The following is a 25,452-nucleotide window of genomic DNA, read 5'->3' on the forward strand; positions in this document are numbered from 1 at the left end:
GATTAAATTTTTACGCAATTTGGGTGCATAGATCCTGAGACATCAGTACGCTGACAAACCACCTCTGGCCGTAATAACGGCCTTGATAGGCCTGGGCATTGAGTCAAACAGATGTCGGATGGCGTCTACAGGTACATCTGCCCATGCAGCTTCAACACGATACCACAGTTCATCAAGAGTAGTTGCTCGGCCACCACTGACCAGACGTTTTCAAGTGGTGAGAGATCTGGAGAATGTGCTGGCCAGGGCAGCAGTCGAACATTTTCTGTATCCAGGAAGGCTCGTACAGAACCTGCAATATGTGGTCGTGCATTATCCTGCTGAAATGTAGGGTTTCGCAGGGATCGAATGAAGGGTAGAGCCACGGGTCGTAACACATCTGAAATGTAAAGTCCACCGTTCGAAGTGCCGTCAATGCGAACAAGAGGTGACCGAGACGTGTAACCAATGGCACCCCATAACATCAAGTCGGGTGATACGCCAGTATGGCGATGATGAATACGCGCTTCCAATGTGAGTTCACCGCGATGTCGCCAAACACGGATGCGACCATCATGATGCTGTAAGCAGAACCTGGATTCATCCGAAAAAATGACGTTTTGCCATTCGTGCACCCAGGTTCGTCGGTGAGTACACCATCGCAGGCGCTCCTGTCTATGCTGCAGCTTCAAGGGTAACTGCAGCCATGGTCTCCGAGCTGATAGTCCACAATGCTGCAAACGTCGTCTAACTTTTCGTGTAGATGGTTGTTGTCTTGCAAACGTCCCCATCTGTCGACTCAGGGATCGAGACGTGGCTGCACGATCCGTTACAGTCAAGCGGATAAGATGCCTGTCATCACGACTGCTAGTGATACGAGGCCGTTGGGATCCAGCACGGCGTTCCGTATTCCCCTCCTGAACCCACCGATTCCATATTCTGCTAACAGTCATTGGATCTCGATCAACGCGAGCAGCACTGTCGCGATACGATAAACCGCAATCGCGATAGGCTGCAATCCAACCTTTATCAAAGTAGGAAACGTGATGGTACGCATATCTCCTCCTTACACGAGGCATCACAACAACGTTTCACCAGGCAACGCCGGTCAAGTGCTGCTTGTGTATGAGAAATCGGTTGGAAACTTTCCTCATGTCAGCTCGTTGTAGGTGTCGCCACCGGCGCCAACCTTGTGTGAATGCTCTAAAAAGCTAATCATTTACATACCAGAGCATCTTCTTCCTGTCGGTTAACTTTCGCGTCTATAGCACGTCATCTTCGTGGTGTGGCAATTTTAATGACCAGTAGTGTATTTTAATTGAGAGTGATTTGTATGACGACCTGAGAGCAGAACTGTTTCCCCCACAGGACCTGCCCTCTTTACTTTAAACGACGAAAATGCGGGTGTGTAGACAACACGGTGCCGAGTATAGACTTCTGATGGAATAGCCACGTGTGCTAGTAACAACGATCCAACAGCAAATGCGCCAAGGAAATCAATTAGTCCTCTGGCAATGGTGAGGCCTGAGGATGGGGGTACCGTGCCGCCGAAACTCGTCGCTTATCGAATAAAGACATTCTCAAAATACAGCTGTGGTGGTACTTTCTCTGATATTTTAAGCTTTTGTTTATTGCCACGGTGAATTCCCAAAATACTCGATGTTCCAAATGGTTCAAATGGCTCTGAGCACTATGGGACTCAACTGCTGAGGTCATTAGTCCCCTAGAACTTAGAACTAGTTAAACCTAACTAACCTAAGGACATCACAAACATCCATGCCCGAGGCAGGATTCGAACCTGCGACCGTAGCGGTCTTGCGGTTCCAGACTGCAGCGCCTTTAACCGCACGGCCACTTCGGCCGGCCTCGATGTTCCAATTTAAATGTGTACCAAAGTGGCTTGGTTAGCCTTCACATTTAAGCACTCCCTCACCTAAAGTAACCTGGCACCTTTTACACAGGGTGCGATTCAAAAGTTTCAAGACTTAACACAGAACTAGAAATTTATTTGACATTTAAGTACAGTGCACTAAAATTCTTCAAAATATGTTCCTTCAGCATCAACACAGCGATGCCAGCGCGTTTTCACTGTTCGTAGACCTTGAAACATCCCATTAAAAAAATTATAAATTACTCTTACGTTATTTGATTTTCAAACAGCTGAGCAAAACTGAACGTACTCAGACATTACTCTCTTTACTTATTCTGATCAACACTACACTAAACTGACACACAATATTTTTAGCGCAACACAATCTGACTTTCAAAAATACCTACAAAAGAATGGCCCAGACTAACAATAACCTATACCTTTCATGAATCGCTTACCTCACAAAAATCTTCGTTACTCGAACTACTGCAGCACAGCGAGCGCCAATATTGCCAGCTAAGTAAAAGATTCTAAACACTGAAGGCACTAACTACTGATAGGCATAGTCAGCAAACGAAAGATTTTGATATGAGAACAAACGATGTATTTACCTTAATAATGTTCAAAAGTCAATAATATCCAGTATTACAAATTTACTCTTTCTGATGAACACACGTCCAGATCGTCCGCTCTTCAAATTCTGCCATCTGTCTCCCCACATCCACCACTGCTGGCGGCTCCCCTCCAACTGCGCAACGCTACGCGCTGTTCACATCCAACTGCCCAACACTACAATAGCGAATATTCCAGCAAACCAGCCACAGACTGCACGCAGCACAGTCAGTGATTTTCATACAAAGCGCTACGTGGTGTTACCAACATAAAAACCTAAACAGCCTACTTACAACCTTCTGGAACGCCTCGGGCGTCATGCTGTCAAGGGCTCTCGTCGAAGCCTGCTGGATGGCGCGATGATGGACTCGAATCACTTTCCTTTTAGGCCTGTCTTGATTCGGGGGAGACGAAAAAGTCGCTTGGAGCCAAGTCGGGACTCTAGGGTGGCTGCGGCAGTGTTGTCATGTTGAACTTCACCAGAACTTCGGCGGCGGCGCGTGACATGTGAGCGGGCGCGTTGTCGTGGTGGAGAATCCAATCGCCCTTGATCTCCAGGCGGACGCGGCGAACTCGATCCCTCAACTATGTTTTGCGGCCAGTACATGTGCGCACAGACTCAACCTCGTCACAAACAGAACAGGAGTTAGGCGAGGACAGAGAAGCGTCCTAATGCAACTATCTGGAGCATTTGGCACGACATCGATCGAAGCGCTGTGTGTAGTGCTTGGAATCTTCCCGATAGATACAACAATTAGGCATCGTGCCACACGGTACTGGTTAAAGATGGGCAGACTATACCAGGTTAATATAATAACTTGTTCTCCGCTGAGCGACAAGCGGGACCTCAAACAATGAAAAATCGATACATGGTCAGATGAATGGGGCACAAGTGATAAGGGACGGAGAGTACATACACTTTTTCCGGATATCGCGGAAAGGTTAAGAATAAAACATGACGGTCCTAGCTGCGGCATGGTGCATTTCTTGACTGGGCACGGACCTTATCCCATGCACTTGAACCGCATGAGTCTAAGAGACACATCTACATGTACATGCAGAGGTATGGGAAGCCCCAAACACACAATCCTATTCTGCGGCAAATACAGACAACACAGGAACACACCAGGAATACAAAACTTACAAACTGAACGATACATATACGATGCAATCAGAACACCAGACTTACGGGACAAACTAAACTTAACTGACAGAAAAAATCTTAGATGATTGCCATAAAGCGTACAGGCTCGAGAGACCGTACAGACGACAAACCTAGATGCAGCACCTATATAAACGCCATTATGTGGAGGATGAAAACCGAGACAGAAAGAAGACCGACAGAAATACATTAGTCTAAACATAATGTACAGCTATCACAATAGATTACACATAACCAAAGCTCAACATGAGTAGATGTAAACTGTGTCGGCACACCATCTCAATTGCCACAGGCAAACATGGCACTTTAAACCTGTTAACAGAGTAATTATCTTAGTACCAGCTTTAGTAATTAGCATAGATCTCCTTAGTTAAAGGAAGCGAAGGATTGGAGACTGAGGATCATGCCTTGACGACTAATTCCAAGGCTTTCATCCTCAGTTCCCCAGGGTGGAGGGACTATAAACTTCTTCTTTTCCTATCTTCTTTCCACGTCTTCATTCTAAACTATATTTTTGTATTTCTTTTTCAAAATTTAAATTTCAAGTAAATTTTTGTTAAACTGTTTGGGAAAGCTGCCATAAAGAAAAGAAAAGAACGACTAATAGCAAACAAAGATAACCAAGTAAAAGAAAATAAAATAAAAGAGACAAAAGCAAAACACGATAAACTATGACCCACCTCCACGTGGCGGGACATGGGTAACGGTGCGATCAGATGCGGGAACTGGTGCGGAAGTTCAGCCATATCAGCGCCCATATACCAATCGCAGCGGCTAAGTGGTCAATAAAGACTCACCTTAAGCAATTAGGTGGTGGGTCGTAAAATCAGGGCGGCAAGTGAAAAAAAAGATCCCTCAACTCGATGGTCATTGTTTAGAAGTTCCTGCACGCTCTCCACATTTTGATCCGTTCGGCTTGATGATGGCCTCCCGGAGCGTTCGCCATCTTCAACATTCCCGCAGCCATCTTCGAAACGTTTGCGCCACATGAAAACCATTACACAGAACATGGCTTTTTCCTTAAAGGCCTGAGAGTCTCTGTGGCGGTTTTGTTCAGTTTCACGCTAAACTTAATCGCATAACGCTGCTCCACTTTCGCGTCTCCCACTTTTCGACTGAGGTCAATGACACACACTCACGCTGCAAGCAATGCGCACTTTCCAGGGTTCTGGAGGAAACTGCCGCAGCGTCAGTTTGTTCCCTGAGACCCCCTCCTCCCCCCACTACTTCCCCCACCCAGCGGAACCAGTCTGTGTCTGCTCCCCTACTCAGAAATGACTGTCTTGAAACTTCTGAATCACACCTTGTATGTACCAGCTGTGCTACTTTACACTTTATGTGATGTACTTATTCTGTAGTTTTATCTGCATTATGTGGATGGTCTTTTCTTAATTACTCGATGTCTGTGATTTATTTTAAATTCCTGTTTGTTGATACAGCTTGGTTTTACATTTTTTTTTTTTTTGTTTTTAATAGATTTTCACAGCTCTTGTCTCTATTTATTTCATGCAAGGACACTGATGACCTCATCGTTTAGCGTCCTAAAACACCGAACACTTATTAACTAACTAAACTGTTTCTCTCTTGTGACACCAACAGTACTGCCACATAGCCAGAGGAATTTCACAAACGTGATGGAGTAAATGAATCCTGAACGACAAATAGGTTTTTTGCTACTTCTCAGTCATGTTCTCTGGAATCATCTCACCACCACCACTTCCTTGAAATAAATGTCTCAACCAATAGTAACTAATATGATTATTCTTGATTTCTTATAGCCATGTTCATGCTGTCAAATGCGATGTAGCACTTGTAATGAACTTACATGGAGCATCACATCCCAGACGATGTTTGAATCATATGTTACACGTTTCCAACACTGCACAATGAGTAGAATTCACATAATGTAACAGAGTAAAATCTGAAGTCGCTCGCAACATAGTACGAATACTAATATTACTTTCCTTACACACAAAACGGCATATCTTCAGCATTTAAGCAGTGCAATAAAAAACCAGACGACAAAAGTCTTGATGAACTTCTTTCCTGAAGTTTCTCTGAAGATTAAAATTCTGTGGCGGATCGTCAGTAGAACCTAGTTCCTTTACCTTTCGCGTGTAAGGCTCTACCGACTCAGCTACTCGCGGTTGACTCACGACCCGTCCTACCAGCTATACGGAGGGTCGTGAATCGTGTTTGGATATCTCAGCAGGTGAGCATTTGTCCGTGAAAGGCAAAGGTCCCAGTTTCAGTTCCCAGTCCGGCACACATTTTTAATGTGATAAGAAGTTTCAAATCAGTGTATATTCCGCTGCAGAGTGAAAATTCTTTCTAGAAATTTCTTTCTTGTTATTCTATTAAAGCGGATGTTTATTAACAAATTACTCTTATTTATGAAGGCTTGTTTAGCTACCGAACTACTTCTTTTAACGTCTGTTACAATTTTGTTGTCTCTGTTATTATACTTCCCAAGTAGCGGAATTCATGTACCTGCATTAGCATTTTGTTTACCGTCTTAATATTTGCCCTTGCTTGTCCATTAGATTGATTTATCACCATTATTTTAGTCTCGTAAGTATTTATTATTTTAGTTTTGTCTGCGTTTATTTTCAATTTGTGGTTATCCAGGACAACAACAACAAAAATTTTTAACATATATTTCATATCCTCCTAAGGCTATCACGCATCATCAAATCGAATACGATGTACTTATTTATCGTTAATTTTGAGCCCTTTGGTGCCACTTTTCATCGTTTTTTAACTTTTCATGGATAAATTAAATAAATATGAAGAGAGCAGCTTCGTCGGACACCTCTTATTATCCTAGCCTATTTCTTACTACCACTGAAATATATTCTGTACTAACGGTTTCGTACAGACTGTGACTCAATCTTTTATCTCTTCAGATTTCCAACCAGTACCGTCCAGTCCAATCTCTCAAAATTTTTCTCTAGGTCAATGAAAAAAAGCATACGTTTTCCTGTTCCTCATACTTTTTCTTTCTGAGGTAATTTGTAGTGTCATTATAACCTTCTGTTTCCATTTCCTTCCCCCCAAATCAAACCGTCTTCTCCTAAACGTCGTTTAACCTTTGCTTTTAGTCTTCCCTTAACGGTATTGAGTAGAATATTTGAAGCATGGCGCAGTAGCGCCAGAGTTAAATCATTTGAATGATCACTGGTATTTCAACTCTTTGATATGTTATTTGTTTTACTTTTTGTTAATGCCGCTGATAGTGTTCCATCCTATTAGATTTGAAAGATCAGTTATCCATTTCCGTGCGACACATAGTTGTATTCGGTTTCTTTTATTCTTCTCTCGCAGTTAAAGCCTATTTTTCTCAACCAGGTTAGTTTTTTTATGAGATCTTGAGCCGTTTGTGGTTTCCTTGGGTTCAGTTGCTTCTTCCCTAGAACACTCTCTGCTTTTTCAGTATACACAGTATACATCTTATTTCCCCCCAACTTACTGTCTCCCAATATACCTTGTCCGTCTCCTTCTTAAATTTCTCTGCACTATCTCCATTCATTATTCTTGCTAGATAACCTATGAACTCTATTAATACAGTGAAATTAAAAATTATATCACATCCCTATCCACAATAAATAAAAATGACGACCGTCAAAAGCAGGAGTCTGTAAGGTTTCACGATATTTTTAATATCGTTCGGAATTGTTATGTTGTTATACTGTGTAATGTTCTTAGTTATATTTGTAAACCATAAGGTTGCAGATGCAGTAGGCGTAACATTACATACATAAATAACTCAGGGAATTTCTCTTGGGGAAACGAAAGCATTTTGTTGATCGATATCTCGACTCTACATGAACCCACAAACGTCAACAGACACTTTTTAAGACCTCGAATGGGCTTCGATAGGCTGGTCATACCAAGAATGATAAATACCGATGCATGGTTTTTGCTCCATATTTCTTGACCCTAAGTCACACGAAACGGGAAACGGTCGGGACCTAAAACGTTTTTTTGTTAAGTTCTTAAGGATCAAGCCATTAATCTCGACGTAGCACCAAACGACTATTTTCTTCTAGCCATTTTGAAACCGTTTTATAATAATGCTAAATACGATTTATGAGTGACCGAAGGAGTTTCCAGCAGGAAAATTTTAGTGTTGAAGTTGTTTGTGTAAAATAATACCACATAGCGTTTCCATTGGGCGCTGAAGATCCGTTGGACTGACCCATGTATCGAAGAGGTGACTAGAAGTGACTTTTAATTCTATGCTGGCCGACGTTCTGCCCTTACTTCCACAGTGCTAAATATACTTGTACGTTTGAGGCACATTAAAATTATGTACTCGTGGTTTATACCAATCTGCATACTAAAGTTTCTGCATACTAATGTTTCACAGTAGAATAATTATTTGCTAGCGGCTTTTGGTGGTGTAAAGCTGTCTTCAGTTGAAAGTAACTCTGTAGTATGCTCATGTTGGGGTTGTTCCTCTACTTAGTACATACCTGAAATTTTCTATTATTGGCTGTTTACGTTCCTCCTTACTCAGAATCTTTAGTTGGGCCGCAGGCATCAGAAACGGCGAGACTCTCTTAGACCTTCTCTCTCGGAAATCTAATATGCTTCGTCGTTTAGTTCGCAAAAAGTAGCTGTCATCGGCAGATTTCCAAACCTGCAACTCCAATGGGTATACACTCAAGTCACGTTAATGTGACCACCTCCCCAAAGTCTGAATAACCACCAGTTGTAGCACGGACCTCTGCAAGACGTGCAGGAAGAGATGATGATGATGATAATGACGATGATGTTTGGACTGTGAGGCGCTCAACTGCGCGGTTATCCACGCCTGTACAAATTCCCAACCTTTGTTCAGTCCAATCTCGCCACTTGCTTGAATGGTGATGAAATGATGAGGACAACACAAACACCCAGTCATCTCGAGGCAAGTGAAAATCCCTGACCCCACTGGGAATCGAACCCGGGACCCCGTGCATGAAGAGTCAGTGAGTTTCTGGAAGATATCGACTGGGGTGTGGAGCCACGCTGACTCCATTGCTGTCGCCAGCTGCGATGAGTTTCTCGGTTGAGGGTCCACGACGCGAACAGCACATCTGAGTTGGTCCCCCGCATTCTCGGTTGGGTCGTAGTTTGGTGACTTTGGTGGCCAAGGGAGTATGGTGACTCATCCTGATGCTCTTCGAATCATGCGCGTGCACTTTGAGCTGTGTGACTTGAACTGTCCTTCTGGTAGATGCCACCATCTTGAGGAAAAACAAACTGAATATGGGGGTGAACATGGTCTGCGAGGTCAGATGCATATCTGTGTTGATACACTGTACCTTCCAGAGAACGAGATCATCCAGGGAATGCAACGAAAATATTCCCCATATCGTAATGCTCTCTCCTCCAGCCTGGACCCTTCCAATGTTTATTGCAGGGTGTTTTCTGTCAGTTGGAAGGAGCCTAAACCTGATTCATCTGGAAAGGCCACCTGTCGACACCCAGTAGACGTTCTGTTGTGGCAAGGGTGTGCATATTTGCATACTCCAACCATCGTTGGTGATGTACAGCAGTCAGCATGGATGCACGAACCAAGTGCCTTCTGTGGGAGCCCATGTCCAGCAACGCTTGCTGAACAGTTGTTGAGGAGACGCTGCAGGTAGTCCTTGATTCATCTGGACGGTCAGCTGTTCAATAGTTGCACGTCAATTCGCCCATACACATCTCCACAGCCATCACCCCCATCCTGTCATCTACGGTCTGCAGTGTACTGCAGTTGCCCGCAGTGCCAGAACTGGATAGACCCATTTTCGCATTGCACATTACACTTTAATCAACGTGGCATATGAACAGTTCACAAACTTTGCACTTTCAGAAATGGTTCCACCCTTGGTACAAAAGGCAATGGCTATGCCCTTTTGGACGTCGGGTAAATCGCTCCATTTTTGTAATACAACGGCTACACTGTTGTCTGTGTCGCCTTGGCATGCTTTGTGTACCCCCCAATGCTAGTGCAGCCACCTGCCGTCAGTGGGTGGTTATTGCACTTGGTTATTGCACTCTGACATCGAACATTGGTGGTGGTCACATTAATGTGAATAAACCGTGTCGGTATCTTCTGGTCGTTATCTGCCGATTCGCCCAGATAGCTACGCTTGGCGGCATGCAACTTCCCAAATGACATCTGGGCGGCTAATTCACGGCGAGGGCCGTTGTTCTGGCCAGCCTGGGTGTGGATTTTAGGCGTTTTCCTATTTGCGACTAGGCGAATATTTGGCTGGACACAGGTCCCACCTCAATTACACGATTCATTGGCATGTTCGTAGGCTTCCAGGTAGGATAACGCTAGAATTAGACTGTTGGCGTACACAAATTCCGTCGCTTGGAGTCAAAGGGGTGACGACAGGAAAGGCACCTGGCACAATCAACCAGCCAAAGCCATAAAAAACATGCTGGCCCAGCGTAGAAGCATGATGAAGGCCAGGAAAAAGAAAAAGAAGTGGTTAACAGTTGTCCAAAGTTTTAGGTGATTTATCTTCGTAAATAATAAACAAAAATTCAAGTAATACTTGTGTATTGTTGCTCAGAACAAAAACCGAACCATCTCGCACCTGGCTCAGTGATTGTTGCCAATGCGTTATTTTGAAAAATACACTCCTGGAAATTGAAATAAGAACACCGTGAATTCATTGTCCCAGGAAGGGGAAACTTTATTGACACATTCCTGGGGTCAGATACATCACATGATCACACTGACAGAACCACAGGCACATAGACACAGGCAACAGAGCATGCACAATGTCGGCACTAGTACAGTGTATATCCACCTTTCGCAGCAATGCAGGCTGCTATTCTCCCATGGAGACGATCGTAGAGATGCTGGATGTAGTCCTGTGGAACGGCTTGCCTTGCCATTTCCACCTGGCGTCTCAGTTGGACCAGCGTTCGTGCTGGACGTGCAGACCGCGTGAGACGACGCTTCATCCAGTCCCAAACATGCTCAATGGGGGACAGGTCCGGAGATCTTGCTGGCCAGGGTACTTGACTTACACCTTCTAGAGCACGTTGGGTGGCACGGGATACATGCGGACGTGCATTGTCCTGTTGGAACAGCAAGTTCCCTTGCCGGTCTAGGAATGGTAGAACGATGGGTTCGATGACGGTTTGGATGTACCGTGCACTATTCAGTGTCCCCTCGACGATCACCAGTGGTGTACGGCCAGTGTAGGAGATCGCTCCCCACACCATGATGCCGGGTGTTGGCCCTGTGTGCCTCGGTCGTATGCAGTCCTGATTGTGGCGCTCACCTGCACGGCGCCAAACACGCATACGACCATCATTGGCACCAAGGCAGAAGCGACTCTCATCGCTGAAGACGACACGTCTCCATTCGTCCCTCCATTCACGCCTGTCGCGACACCACTGGAGGCGGGCTGCACGATGTTGGGGCGTGAGCGGAAGACGGCCTAACGGTGTGCGGGACCGTAGCCCAGCTTCATGGAGACGGTTGCGAATGGTCCTCGCCGATACCCCAGGAGCAACAGTGTCCCTAATTTGCTGGGAAGTGGCGGTGCGGTGCCCTACGGCACTGCGTAGGATCCTACGGTCTTGGCGTGCATCCGTGCGTCGCTGCGGTCCGATCCCAGGTCGACGGGCACGTGCACCTTCCGCCGACCACTGGCGACAACATCGATGTACTGTGGAGACCTCACGCCCCACGTGTTGAGCAATTCGGCGGTACGTCCACCCGGCCTCCCGCATGCCCACTATACGCCCTCGCTCAAAGTCCGTCAACTGCACATACAGTTCACGTCCACGCTGTCGCGGCATGCTACCAGTGTTAAAGACTGCGATGGAGCTCCGTATGCCACGGCAAACTGGCTGACACTGACGGCGGTGGTGCACAAATGCTGCGCAGCTAGCGCCATTCGACGGCCAACACCGCGGTTCCTGGTGTGTCCGCTGTGCCGTGCGTGTGATCATTGCTTGTACAGCCCTCTCGCAGTGTCCGGAGCAAGTATGGTGGGTCTGACACACCGGTGTCAATGTGTTCTTTTTTCCATTTCCAGGAGTGTAGATGTTGGAGGATATCAAGCTAATTAACTCGGCATTCTTCAAAACTGTCCACGAAACTGCCCACCGTCAACTCAGTCTTTTTTTTTTTTTTTCATGTGACTTGTGACATCATTGCCATGGCCTCAAGCAAGACATACGTCAGAATTACGACGTGTCTGAAGAATGAAATTAAGTTACATATAATTTTAAGTTATGTTGATGGCCAGTTATGTGGATAACTCAATATAGCTGACTGACAAACTGCTTGTTTTGCTCGCATGTAAGCCATGTTTATAATTGAGGACAGAACTGAAGTCCTTGGACAATTAGCGACATTTATTTTACAAGAGCTGTATAACTTACAAGTTTGTGGTATGTGACAAATGAAGAATAAATCACCAAGCTTTTGCTATGATACCATTAAAGCACAACATGTGTGCCGTTTGTTGCTCTAAGATTGTATAATCGATTTTCGTTCTCACTCCATACGTTGGACAACATCCCTTGTGTAACAGCAGCAACAGCATCTGTTATCCTCTTCCTCATGTTTCCAAATCAGGTAGTTTAAACCTTGTCCTTTACGTAGCCCCACAAGAAGAAATCTAAAGGTGTTATGTCTGGTGACCTCGCAGGCCAGGCAGTGGGACCGTCATGCGCAAGCCACCTATCAGAAAGTGCTTCATCAAGAAAATTTCAAAGCTGCAATCCCCAATGAGGCAGTGCTCACACTTGTTGGAAAATCACTTCAGGCTGCAAGTCTCTTTGTTGTGGGTCCGCAATCTGACGTATCCTATCCAGACAGATGTTAGCTGTTACCGATCTCCGACCAAAGAAATGGCTAATTACTCTGTCATGCATTTAACCGCATCACACATTCTTTTTAGGGGAATCCGTAACCTGATCTAAGGCAACAAGTGGAATTTCCGAATACCATATCCTCTCAGTGTCCCTGTTAACTTTGCCTTATGCATGGAAAGTAGCCTCATTTGAAAAACAATTTCGTTGAAAATGCTTATTGCTAGTGTCGATTGGTGCCAACGTATCAATCGCAAAAGCTGCTCGACAAGTTCCATACTTGTCTGGACCCTACATGCATGCACGGTCAATCCGTTGTGTAGAATTCTTTGCACCGTCGTCCTAGAACTCGCTAATTCACGAGGTGCATACCGAGTAGATTTGGAAGGGCTTCGTAAGAACACCTGTTGCACATCTCCGACACTTCATACCCCCCTGACTGAACTCAGCCCTGTTCGCAGGAGATGCAACACACTGCCGGTGTATTTAAACTTCATGTACCAGGCACAAATACTCCATCAGGCGCTTCTCTTCCGTATTGTCTTCGAAAATTTCGCTTCACAATACATGCAGATTTTGTCTCGTGATGCCACAAAACTCACTGCACTTTCTCTTCGCGTGACGCCATTTTACAACGACAATGGCTATAGTATTTTCTACTCAGCTTCACCTGCAACAAAGATATGCAAATAAACTTGGTAATTTATCTTTCAGTTATCACAAACCACCATTTTTTGAGTTCTACAGTTTTTGTGAACTAAATATAGATAATTGCACAAAGATCGAAAGGACGTGGAAGGACTAAAAATATTAAAAATAAAAGTCACTGTAAAGTAAAAATGTAACCGAAAGTTATTGTGATTGTTGGAAAAAAATTCAAAATTAAAAAACTGAAATTGTATCTTGATTAGGCGAAATAGTTCAAAAGTTGTCAATGATTATAAGTAAAGTTACTTACCAGAATCGAGGTACTTTGACTTCATGCTTCAATTGAGAAAACAGTTTGGGTACTAGAAACGATACCCGAATAAGAATGTTACTTATACATGCACTCAACAAATAGTACGAACCTTAAGTAATGATACATTGCCAGTTGTCATCTTTTCAAGACGTTTGATTGTGTAATCATCTTAGTCTCTTAGGAAAACTCAATTTTTGTGGAACTGATAGCTTTACACACATCTAGTCTGATTCATACTTAACAAACAGAATGCAAAAGGTTGGGCTGAACAGTTCAGTGTCGGAAAGGTAGAAAATTTTAATAACCGGGTGGGGGAAAAAATCATAAATGAGTCGCACAGGGTTCAATTTTGGGACTACTCCTATTCCTTATATATGTGAATGACCTTCCACTTACAATTCAACAAGCAAAATTGGTACTTTTGCAGACAATACTAATATTATAATAAATCCCATTAGAGAGAAAGTAGTATAAAAGCTGGTAAATATTTTCCAAATATTTATTATGTGGTTCACTGACAATGGAATCTCTATAAATTTTGAAAAAACATACTACAGTCAGTTCCATGCAACAACTAGAGTCGTGCCAAGAATTGATGTAGCACATGAGAAGAAGCCAATAAGTAGGGTGGAATGCTCCAAATTTTTGGGTGTACATATTGATGAAAACTTTAACTGGAAGAAACAGTTAAGTTCAGCTGCTTTTGCTCTTCGTATGACTGCTAATCTTGGAAATAAACGTATCAATCTCCTGACATCTTTTGCATATTTCCACTCAGTAATGTCGTACGATGTAATTATCTGTGCTAACTCATCACTAAGAAAGAAAGTATTGATTGCACAAAAGTGAACAGTGTTAATAATATGTGATGTTAACCCATGGACCTCATGTAGGTACCTCTTCAAGAAGCTAGGCAATTTAACTACGCTATCACAATACATATATTCGGGAACAAATTTTGTCATTAACAATCCATCACAATTCGAGAATAACAGTGATGTACATACCTACAACACTAGGACAAATGAACTTTATTACCCACTGTTCAAGCTGTCAGTGGCTCAGAGAGGAGTTCAATATGTAGCAACAAAACTTTTTACTCATTTTCCAAATAACATAAAATCACTGACACGTAGCAAAGCAACTTTTAAATCTAGTTTAAAATCATTGCTCCTGGACTGTTCATATTACATTGAAGAATTTCTACTTGGAAACTGGTAGCCAGAAAACAATTACGAGAAGCTGCATGGGTAGGACTGAAAATGTGTTCATTAATGTTAACACTAATCATGTATGGTTCAAATGGCTCTGAGCACTATGGGACTTAACATCTTAGGTCATCAGTCCCCCAGAACTTAGAACTACTTAAACCTAACTAACCTAAGGACATCACACACATCTATGCCAGAGGTAGGATTCGAAACTGCGACCGTAGCGGTCGCGCGGTTCCAGACTGTAGCGCCTAGAACCGCTCGGCTAATCATGTATGCATATACTGTATAGGGACTCGTCGTTCACGTAATTTCGATAAAATAATACTTCACATGATCTATGGAACATGTAACTAACTTACTAAATAACTTAATCTGTGAAGGGGCCGCATGTTTCAAGCCTTCTACTCACTTAATGAATTTACATCTGAGAGTCTCTTGTTTCATTTACTTTCCCTTTTCTTTTTTTATGCCAACTTCTGACTTGTTTTGCACGCTGATTACATGAGTGGTTAGGATGTAGCTCGTAGTAATGTTAATAACCCATATCTCGATATTAAATGTAACATTTAATTTTTATAGTAGTTTCTCTCTTAATGTGACCGGTTTTCGTCACGGAAAGTCCTCTTCGCTGTGGACAAAAAGAACGGAACGTTTCGCAGGTTCTTGAGGAGCTGTCAGTCACTAAAAGAGCAGTTGGCGAACCGGACGGGCAGCCGAGCAACCCTTTCAGGAATTATCTTGAAGGTACCTCAAACAATGGGTGGTAGAACGGACGACTGGAATTCTCTGTAGCAAAATGGGAAACCAGTGGTGGAAAGAGTGAGAACTACGCCTGTTGACAAACTTTTGGTGGGGTTCTCAGCTTTCCAGTTGCCGTCACCCCACTGTAATTAGGACTCCAGACGCCGTTTCCAAAAGTTATGTGAATGTTGGCACACGATTCTGCGAAATTTCCAGACTCTCCCTTCTCCCTGAGAATCCTCTGACATGCTCTACAAAATTTCCAAGATTTCCGACAAACGAGTCTGACCGTGGGAACGGGGCGTTTCTCGATCTTGGATGCCATAAAAACAAAGCTCACTGATAGATACACCTTCCACTTGATGATCGGCGCTGTTGAACAGACTTCCAGACACCTCATTGGAGGAGCATTTTCACCATTTCTGGGACTATGTTGGTCCATCATGGACAGGGGACATCGGCTGGTTAATTAACTGTCAACGTAAATAAAACTCCCAACAGCCGTGTAACTTAACATGTTATTTTATTTTATTTTGAAAGCTACCAGTTTCAGCATTTCACTATGCTTATGGGACCTGAAGATGGCATAGTGAAATCCTGAAACTGGTAGCCTTCAAAATAAAATGAAATAGCATCTTAAATTACACGGCTGTTGGGAATTTTATTGAGACTGACAGTTATTTCTGGAACTGGCTAAGAATACTGTACCGGGTGCCTTTTCACTGTATGAAAGAAGGCAATCAAAATCTAGGCAGGGACTCTATTTCGGATTCTCATTTGGATGTTCATACTTTTCAGATTTCGCGTTTGCACGATGTTTTTCTTGACTTCAGCTTTCTGCCAAGTTTTCGAAGTTCTAGTTTGAACTTATCGGCATCTGTGATCGGTTATCAGGAGATCCTCCACTCACGATCACCACATCTGGCTATGCCGACAGTGATTAGCAGCCGCTACAGCAATTCGCACGGTGACTCGCGTGGAGGCAGCTCAACCACAGTCGCGTGAAGATTCCCGACTTCGGTGACCATGGTATAATGAAGGGAGAGGAGTTCATTCCCACATTTTCACTTTCAGTATCCATAATTTGATCTACGCGCTTCACGCACTAGTCTGCGTGTACTCTGCATCTAATTCCTGTTTCAAAGAGGATCTTTCTCCGTAGCTACTCGTGTTTCGTTTAGGTATTTAGTTAATTCACCGAAGTTCACCCGTCCGGTTGCGATTCTTTCCGTTCCTTCCTTTACTCATTGACTTGTCATGTGCTCTTTTCAGATTCATTCTCTACAGGCCGAAGTGGCCCCGCGGTTAAAGGCGCTGCAGTCTGGAACCGCAAGACCGCTACGGTCGCAGGTTCGAATCCTGCCTCGGGCATGGATGTTTGTGATGTCCTTAGGTTAGTTAGGTTTAACTAGTTCTAAGTTCTAGGGGACTAATGACCTCAGCAGTTGAGTCCCATAGTGCTCAGAGCCATTTGAACCATTTCTACATATTTTAGACAGCTTTACAGGCATGGTAGAAAATGTATGTTGAGTTGTGTACTTTATGCACGTGGGCACGATATCAACCGTATTTGTCCAGCATCACGCTGGTGACAAACCTAATAACCATTAATTTTTCGATCGCTGTTTTATTTTATTTACTTAAAATTCATTCTCAAGTTGTCTGTAATCTTGACGTTGATGTGATCGGACTAAATTGCATATTGTTTTAGTAACGTGTACCAGATCAAATACTATCATTCAGCAACCATTAAAGTAAATTATTCAATTGAAATTCCCAGGTCTTGTAGCGATAAGCAATACGCGAGGCCCCTGGCGAGTTCATGATCTTATCAAATAAGTTTGTTTTGTGTGCGGTAGTTGATATTTCAGATAGCCTATTAACTTCATGGAAGTGATCTGTCATGTTATTTGATCTGGAGTCATAACTGTAAATCTAATCTGCATACCTACGAGGCATCTGATGAGCATTCAAAGCGCACCCAGCTTCTGGCAAATTGATTCAATACGTTTTTCTAAATACGGCGTTAAAATGAAGATGAGTAGTGCTCTCATATCAAGTGTGCAGGGTTAGTTGACGGAAGTTATTCGCCACGAAACCTAATAGTAATAGGTCGTACTGACCCCCAACATATATTAATAAAGTATAGCGCGATACTCGGGATTGAGAGTTTTGTTAAATTCTATACATGCAGTGATTAATCAAAAAAATAAATACTGAATACTGCAATATTATTTACTCCGTACTGCAATATTATTTTCTCTGTTAAATATTGTGGACAAGCATGACACTCTGAAATAACCCAGTACCACGATAACATACGTACGTACATCGGTTATTCCGAAGTACGCACGAAATAATATTTCATACACAGCGCGCGGCTCACCGCTGCTATTAGGGAGAGAAAATGTGTGTGCTTTTACACAAACCGTAATAGTAGCTCTGAGCACTATGGGACTTAACATCTATGGTCATCAGTCCCCTAGAACTTAGAACTACTTAAACCTAACTAACCTAAGGACATCACACAAACTGTAATTACTAATTTGGTTGTCAGGGGCTACTGGTCATTTACGTATTAACTTCCACAAAGAAACTGAGATATTTTTTATGCTTATTAAACGGTATATTTTTCTGTATTTTGTTATCTGCAAGACAAAAGCTGAGGAGAATCTCATCTGTCGTTAAGCGGCCAATCTTAAACATATTGAACTCATTCAGTACGAAAACATTAAAGAATGGAATTTGTCTTTACTTTACTAGCTTTGAAACTATTAAAAGATCAAAATAGAGAAGTCTCCCGCATTTACATTTAATATTACAGACTGAATTTCTAACTAAAAAATATCATCAGCGTAATGGCCGACCAAATGCTGCTAGGGAAAGAGAGCTCCCGCAATACGAAGTTCTGAAATAGAGTTATTAATTACAGTTAATGGTGGCTATTATGGGAGGTGCTCACTACCTCAATAACCAACACTTTTAATAACAGTTTGACATACATTCTGATAACTTACAGGCAGACTTACATTAAATATCAGACTGTGATACAATGGCGGCCTTCCGCTAGACGAAACAGACTAGGAAAAAAAGTCTAACCCAAAAGAATTATCTCTGTTCTTCTTCATCTACATTACACAGATACTGAAACAAAAGGCTGTTAAACGGATCGCTGTTTGCGAGCGTTACAGATAGTAAACTATACTTTTTAAATATTTGATATTCATCGCGTACACGGACGCAGTCTTTCAATAATTTATAGTTCACACGTCACTGTTTTTAACACACAAAAAACCCTTTTAATTTTTCTCGAAATGTCAATTTATGTGACGTTCCGTCACAAGTGAGGGACTATTTCTAAAAGAGAAACCAAATACAAAAACTTGTACCACACGAAGAAAGCTGATAGAGTCATTACAAAGTGAAAAGATCGATATGAAGGGTCGGGTAACTGTATATAGTTGTCGAAAGTGTCTGTTACGTTACTTCAGAACCAACTTCTATTACGAAGGAGTTTTCATTTTACGTAATAGTTTTGGAATACTTCCAGTGGTTACAATCGCTCTCGGCATTTTTAAAAGGGCGTCCGTGAACTCACAAAGATCTGTAATTCGAATGTTAGATTGGAGGATGATGAACTGGATAAGCTTTGGTACAGTGAAACATATGAAAACACTTGTGTTGATCAACTGGCTAGGGTAATCACAGCGAAAGGAACGTATCAATAGGAACTGCAAAATACGTTTATTTCCTTTAACGTAACTTGAGTCCTAGTCAACATAGCAAGAAGTAATCATGCTTTAGCCATGCTTACGACTGCCATCATAAGCCACTGGAAATGTGAACGGTGGTCATAAACTTTCGCTACCTGGTCCAGTGCAGGAGGGAAACTTTTTGTCGTATGGGTACCCAACTTTACAGGAATTATGTTCACACTGAGCGCTGCTGGATTTGCGTCGTTACGTGTTAGTTCGATGACAAGCCGTTAGGCGCCAGTACTGATACGGTGACGTAGGGTCGATAACACAAGCATCAGTGTGAATTACAGTTCCAGACGGTCAACACGGGTCTGGACTTGGTGAGTAAAGCTGTTTTATATTAAAAAAAAAAAACAGCAATAGTTCTACTGCTCTTCGCGAGTATCGACGCATTAAAGGAGTATGGAGACGTCCTCTTTCTACACCGAGGTTGAACAATCATCCTCCTTTACCACCTCTGCATTACTGCAGATGACGTGCCACTGAGCACATTTGTTCCGTGCATGCAGTACACGAGCGGCGCCTAGTTGTTTCCACTGCACTGTGTGGAATAGGAAGGTTCTGTTATAGTTCACTAACCTGCTGTCTTCAAGTTGACGTCCCGAGCAGCCAATCATAGAGCAGTAGCATTATGCAGGCGGTCTTTCTCACGGGAATGGTACCGAACCTAACATCTGTCACAGGTACCTCACACCACATTTCGTCATCTACGAGGTGCATTCAAGTTCTAAGCCCTCCGATTTTTTTTTCTGATTAACTACTCACCCGAAATCGATGAAACTGGCGTTACTTCTCGGCGTAATCGCCCTGCAGACGTACACATTTTTCACAACGCTGACGCCATGATTCCATGGCAGCGGCGGAGGCTTCTTTAGGAGTCTGTTTTGACCACTGGAAAATCGCTGAGGCAATAGCAGCACGGCTGGTGAACGTGCGGCCACGGAGAGTGTGTTTCATTGCTGGAAAAAGCCAAAAGTCACTAGGAGCCAGGTCAGGCGAGTAGGGAGCATGAGGAATCACTTCAAAGTTGTTATCACGAAGAAATTGTTGCGCAACGTTTGCTCGATGTGCGGGTGCGTTGTCTTGGTGAAACGGCGCACGCGCAGCCCTTCCTGGACGTTTTTGGTGCAGTGCAGGAAGGAATTTGTTCTTCAAAACATTTTCGTAGGATGCACCTGTTACCGTAGTGCCCTTTGGAACGCAATGGGTAAGGATTACGCCCTCGCTGTCCCAGAACATGGACACCATCATTTTTTCAGCACTGGCAGTTACCCGAAATTTCTTTGGTGGCGGTGAATCTGTGTGCTTCCATTGAGCTGACTGGCGCTTTGTTTCTGGATTGAAAAATGGCATCCACGTCTCATCCATTGTCACAACCGACGAAAAGAAAGTCCCATTCGTGCTGTCGTTGCGCGTCAACATTGCTTGGCAACATGCCACACGGGCAGCCATGTGGTCGTCCGTCAGCATTCGTGGCACCCACCTGGATGATACTTTTCGCATTTTCAGGTCGTCATGCGGGATTGTGTGCACAGAACCCACAGAAATGCCAACTCTATAGGCGATCTGTTCAACAGTCATTCGGCGATCTCCCCAAAACAATTCTCTCCACTTTCTCGATCATGTCCTCAGACCGGCTTGTGCGAGCCCGAGGTTGTTTCGGTTTGTTGTCACACGATGTTCTGCCTTCATTCAACTGTCGCACCCACGAACGCACTTTCGACACATCCATAACCACATGTCTCCTTCAACTGTAGATGAATTTCAATTGGTTTCACACCACGCAAATTCAGAAAACGAATGATTGCACGCTGTTCAACTAAGGAAAACGTCGCCATTTTAAGTATTTAAAACAGTTCTCATTCTCGCCGCTGGCGGTAAAATTCCATGTGCCGTACGGTGCTGCCATCTCTGGGACGTATTGACAATGAACGCGGCCTCATTTTAAAACAATGCGCAAGTTTCTATCTGTTTCCAGTCCGGAGAAAAAAAATGGGAGGCCTTAGAACTTGAATGCAGCTCGTATATACTTCTTGCATCTCCACTGCTCTGGGAACACCTTCTTGGAGACAAATATGATGGCTGACTAAGCCAGAAATATTATAGTGTACTTTGAAATCCACCTTCCTAGCTCGGTGGGCAGCATATTTGGCTGTTATGAGTAGGCCCAGGATTTGGCTCACGATACCGTCAGAGATTTCTCCTAGGTGGGAGGACTGCAACAGGATGCACTCAGCCTTGTGGAGCCGTTCGAGGAGGTGCTTGAGTGAGAAATAGCGGCTCCAGGGAATAGAACGGCCGAGAGAGCCGTGTGCTGGTCACAAGCCCCTGTATACTGCATCCAGTGAGAACATTGCCAGAGGACGACACGGCGGTCGGTCGGCCCCTATTGGCCCATGAGCGTCAATACCCGGAGCTTTGCCTTTGCTTTTTTATCCTTCCAAAACCGTTAGACACAGGTTTATTTGCCTGCTATACAAGTAAAGATGGCACGTAAATTTGCGTTTAAACATTTCCATATGAAGACAAAAGAGACAAATGAATTTTTTTTACCAAGGCTGGGATTAGAACCCGGGTCTCCTGCGCACTGTGCAGATGCGCTATCTTCTACGCCATCCTGTCACATGGCTTTGCACACCGGCACAGACTACCCTAGCACACGTGCCTCTTCAACGCAAATTCCCATTCATGACTCAATCCACTTCGTGTTCACCCTCAACTCGAACCGCGTTGCATAGGCACTCCAACTGCATTGGAATGGCACCTCAGCAAGGAATGAAAAGGGAGAGCCTGCCTGAAACCCAGACCTAGTTGCTTTATCACTTGAAGAGAGAACTTTTCAAGTCTCAAGCATCAATGATGTATATATCCAGACTGAAGCGACGATTGAAAATTTGTAGCAATGCCAAGATTCGAATCCAGCTCTCCTGCTCGCTAGGCAAATGAGTAAACCAATTTGCCACCCTACACACAACTGCATGGACTATCCTGGGAGGAATACCAAGTGAGCTGAGACATAAATGGGGAGGGAGGCACCCTAGGGTAGTCTGTGGCAAGCCACTGTGGCACAGTGGCGTATAGTTAGCGCATCTGTCTCCCAAGCAGGACAACTGGGTTCGAATCCGGTCTTGGTACATATTTTTGGTCTTCTTATAAACTTTTATGTCATCTCGTTGTCTCTGTAGACCTGTGCAATGATGAAGCAAGGAGAGGTTTTTGTTTGATGGCCAGTATCCTCATTCTGTAACACAAACTGTTTACTTAACTCAAGATATTAGTTTTGGTACAAGTTCTTCTGTATAGTCCACATTAATCTCAGTGGTGATGAAGTATAAAGTCCGCTATCTTTGCAATTATGCCTGCTGTGTGCTGCCTGTCTCTGTTAGCGGCGAAGCTAACTGCTACTGCGATTCCCACTGTGGCACGACTGATGACACTGCAATTAACTCGGTTGCGACAGACTCGAACAGACTCGCCCTCTGGTCCGTGGTGGCGATCCTAAATACTGCCAGCCGAGAGGGCGATGGCGGCGCGTTTCCTGTGAGTCTGTTGTTGGCCTCTGTCTATCGTCTCGCAACCACTTTGCCGCATGGTGGGCTGGCGCCAGCTTATGCCAGCACGTAGATATCATAAATGCCTGAGACTTGGAAAGGCCTCTGGAAGCACATGGTTTCATCTGATTGTGTTTAAACAGGTTACCATCCGATGACAGTAGAGGTTTATTGCCTTTTCAAATTACGCTGCTTAGTGACGTCAGTGACTTACATTCAAATGTAAAGACTTTAGAAATAGATTTTACCTTGCAAGTTTTAAAGTTCAGACAAGATTATCGTTACAGAAATCATACTGGCTGATACTCTTGTGACTTACATTCAAACATAAAGACTTTAGAAATAGATTTTACCTTGCAAGTTTTAAAGTTCAGTCAACATTATCGTTACAGAAATCATACTGGCTGATACTCTTGTGACTTACATTCAAACATAAAGACTTTAGAAATAGATTTTACCTTGCAAGTTTTAAAGTTCAGACAACATTATCGTTACAGAAATCATACTGGCTGATATTCTTGTGACTTACATTCAAACATAAAGACTTTAGAAATAGATTTTACCTTGCAAGTTTTAAAGTTCAGTCAACATTATCGTTACAGAAATCATACTGGCTGATACTCTTGTGACTTACATTCAAACATAAAGACTTTAGAAATAGATTTTACCTTGCAAGTTTTAAAGTTCAGACAAGATTATCGTTACAGAAATCATACTGGCTGATACTCTTGTGACTTACATTCAAACATAAAGACTTTAGAAATAGATTTTACCTTGCAAGTTTTAAAGTTCAGTCAACATTATCGTTACAGAAATCATACTGGCTTATACTCATATGTGTTAAGGTATGTTTTGAGAACCACTTTTATTTTGTGTGCCCATTGTGAGTGTCATACTAAGAGCATATCCAGTTGGGATAGGTGGGGGGCGGGGGGAGGGGACAACTACCCTCTACTACCAACCCCCCACCCACCAACTGCAGAAGTAAATGATCGTTACAAAGTGAACTGCCTCACTAAACAGACAGATACATCAATTCAGTATCAATTTGAACAAAAGCTCAGCATGTAACACAGATAGCAGATACTGCTGTAATGTGCAAGCAAGAAGAAGGGTGTATGATGGGTTGCATATGGGGACTGACAGAGTATAATTACGTCCAGCCCGTCAGTTCTTTTTGTCTGTCTCACTCCACATGAACCAGCTGTTGCCTACCCCGGTAACAGACAATGCTGGGGTAAGTGCCATATTGGGTCGTTCCTTCCACTTCTGACTCTCTCTAGTACAATTTATATCGTCCAAAAACTATCGTTTCACAATGTATTAATTGCCTTTTTGCTCCTGGCACCCATAGTGGCCAGTACAGTAGCTAAGTATCCTCATCACTTGTAACCTAACATGAAAACAACGGTAATTATTCTGCATGCGCCACAAAGCATATGCTGCAGAAAGATGTAATGGAATAACGCCATAGGCTGAAGCACAACGGCCTACACTGACCCATGACATTGTGCAAAGCATCACCATCCGTCTTATTACGTGCTCATCATTAATATGAGCTATTCCTGTCCTAGAGGTCACAACTTAGGATACGCTATTTTACCATATCATACACTCCTGGAAATTGAAATAAGAACACCGTGAATTCATTGTCCCAGGAAGGGGAAACTTTATTGACACATTCCTGAGGTCAGATACATCACATGATCACACTGACAGAACCACAGGCACATAGACACAGGCAACAGAGCATGCACAATGTCGGCACTAGTACAGTGTATATCCACCTTTCGCAGCAATGCAGGCTGCTATTCTCCCATGGAGACGATCGTAGAGATGCTGGATGTAGTCCTGTGGAACGGCTTGCCATGCCATTTCCACCTGGCGCCTCAGTTGGACCAGCGTTCGTGCTGGACGTGCAGACCGCGTGAGACGACGCTTCATCCAGTCCCAAACATGCTCAATGGGGGACAGATCCGGAGATCTTGCTGGCCAGGGTAGTTGACTTACACCTTCTAGAGCACGTTGGGTGGCACGGGATACATGCGGACGTGCATTGTCCTGTTGGAACAGCAAGTTCCCTTGCCGGTCTAGGAATGGTAGAACGATGGGTTCGATAACGGTTTGGATGTACCGTGCACTATTCAGTGTCCCCTCGACGATCACCAGTGGTGTACGTCCAGTGTAGGAGATCGCTCCCCACACCATGATGCCGGGTGTTGGCCCTGTGTGTCTCGGTCGTATGCACTCCTGATTGTGGCGCTCACCTGCACGGCGCCAAACACGCCTACGACCATCATTGGCACCAAGGCAGAAGCGACTCTCATCGCTGAAGACGACACGTCTCCATTCGTCCCTCCATTCACGCCTGTCGCGACACCACTGGAGGCGGGCTGCACGATCTTGGGGCGTGAGCGGACGACGGCCTAACGGTGTGCGGGACCGTAGCCCAGCTTCATGGAGACGGTTGCGAATGGTCCTCGCCGATACCCCAGGAGCAACAGTGTCCCTAATTTGCTGGGAAGTGGCGGTGCGGTCCCCTACGGCACTGCGTAGGATCCTACGGTCTTGGCGTGCATCCGTGCGTCGCTGCGGTCCGGTCCCAGGTCGACGGGCACGTGCACCTTCCGCCGACCACTGGCGACAACATCGATGTACTGTGGAGACCTCACGCCCCACGTGTTGAGCCATTCGCCGGTATGTCCACCCGGCCTCCCGCATGCCCACTATACGCCCTCGCTCAAAGTCCGTCAACTGCACATACGGTTCACGTCCACGCTGTCG

At 44.0% G+C, this 25,452-nt stretch overlaps 1 protein-coding gene across 1 annotated transcript in view; it reads left to right on the forward strand.

The window, feature by feature from the left end:
• LOC126424605 (endothelin-converting enzyme homolog) overlaps nucleotides 1-25,452 on the forward strand; it is a 324,277-nt gene that overhangs the window by 258,925 nt on the left and 39,900 nt on the right. The gene's annotated exons all lie outside the window — the stretch shown is intronic.

The sequence above is a fragment of the Schistocerca serialis genome, chromosome 10 (assembly GCF_023864345.2).
Source record: "Schistocerca serialis cubense isolate TAMUIC-IGC-003099 chromosome 10, iqSchSeri2.2, whole genome shotgun sequence".
Classification (NCBI taxonomy): domain Eukaryota; kingdom Metazoa; phylum Arthropoda; class Insecta; order Orthoptera; family Acrididae; genus Schistocerca; species Schistocerca serialis.